General features: G+C 55.8%; 1 pseudogene; it reads right to left on the reverse strand.

The window, feature by feature from the left end:
• Window positions 1–920: 920 nt before the first annotated feature.
• The window catches only part of LOC143175440 (large subunit ribosomal RNA), a 2869-nt pseudogene continuing 1994 nt past the window's right edge, over window positions 921–1795 (reverse strand).

The following is a 1795-nucleotide window of genomic DNA, read 5'->3' on the forward strand; positions in this document are numbered from 1 at the left end:
CCTTTCAGTCGCTCATTCTCACACATCAGACGTACAAGTATCTGCTCATATTCACTCACACAATTCAACACAGTTTCACTCACACCTTTAAGCACACGACTACTCTCACTAAACAAACACTTGCGCAGACGTTCTCCGATTTCACGCATGCACACAATCTCATTCTTCTCATTCACACCTTCATTCTCACGCACAATCGTCACAGCACTCGCACTCATTTCACGCGACACATTCAATCTACCACGCACACTCTCACTCTCGCATTCACTCAATTCATTCTCACTCATACTCACTTCCTCCTCATCTCGACGCGTTCGTTTAGAACTCGTGCTGGAGTCACGGCTCCCCGCACGCCTCTTAACACTAACGCTACGACTCCTTGAGGTACTAGGAGCCAGTGCCTCGGCAGAGGAGCTAGTCGCGCGACTAGCCCTCTGCGTCACCACCTTCTCCTTCCTCTTCGTAGCTCCTTCTACCTTGTCTCCTTTCTCCACCACCTTATCTCCCTTTTCCCCCCTAGCCCCAATGTTTTTTTGTGTTTTCCTTTCCATAATAGATCCCACGAGATGGGTCGGTTTAACGTCACCCCCCGGCTTACGCCCTAACCGGGGGGAAGGCTCCTACACTTGGGGGGCGCCAGGTGCCCCAAGGGTGGCCGCTAGGGACCGGTGCACCCACCGGCCACGTATCCACAGTGTTAGTGCAAGGCGGATACGCGCCCTTCGCCGCGCGCCATAGCTTGAGCAAGGGATTTATTATAGAGGTTTATCTCCTCGCGGCCCAGCCGGTTAAGGCAAGACCCCCGGCCGGTCTGTCGCGCGTACCACCGGGACAGAGGGTTATTAGGCCCCCTGGCCCGGTGGGTCGTTGCTAACGACAGCCGGTTACGGTATGCGAGTGCTCGGGAACCCCGGGAGCGCAAAATCCCGAACCGCCATCTACCGGCGGCCCCTGGGGGGGTAGATAGGGACAGAGGGAATCTCGTTAATCCATTCATGCGCGTCACTAATTAGATGACGAGGCATTTGGCTACCTTAAGAGAGTCATAGTTACTCCCGCCGTTTACCCGCGCTTTTTTGAATTTCTTCACGTTGACATTCAGAGCACTGGGCAGAAATCACATTGCGTCAACACCCGCGGGGGCCATCGCAATGCTTTGTTTTAATTAGACAGTCGGATTCCCCTAGTCCGTGCCAGTTCTGAGCTGAGCGTTGAATGGCGGCCGAAGAGGACGAACGCTACGCGAAAGCCTCGCAGCAAGGAAGATCCGCGGGAGGCCAAGGCTCGGGACCGAGCTCGGATCCCTGCACGTTGCCGTACATGTTCACCTCGCCCAGGCCCGGCACGTCAGCCAGACCCGCTTCCCGACCAAGCCCGACACGCCCCGCTCCTCAGAGCCAATCCTTATTCCGAAGTTACGGATCCAATTTGCCGACTTCCCTTACCTACATTAATCTATCGACTAGAGGCTCTTTACCTTGGAGACCTGCTGCGGATATGGGTACGAACCGGCGCGACACCTCCACGTGGCCCTCTCCTGGATTTTCAAGGTCCGAGGGGAAGATCCGGACACCGCCGCAACTGCGGTGCTCTTCGCGTTCCAAACCCTATCTCCCTGCTAGAGGTTTCCAGGGAACTCGAACGCTTATACAGAAAAGAAAACTCTCCCCGGATCTCCCGACGGCGTCTCCAGGTCATTTTGGGTTACCCCGACGAACACTCTTACGAGGGCCCGAATGGTATGCGGTTCCGCTGCCGGGTTCCGGAATAGAAACCGGATTCCCTTTCGCCCGAT

Source organism: Nomia melanderi, unplaced genomic scaffold (genome assembly GCF_051020985.1).
Source record: "Nomia melanderi isolate GNS246 unplaced genomic scaffold, iyNomMela1 scaffold0084, whole genome shotgun sequence".
Taxonomy (NCBI): domain Eukaryota; kingdom Metazoa; phylum Arthropoda; class Insecta; order Hymenoptera; family Halictidae; genus Nomia; species Nomia melanderi.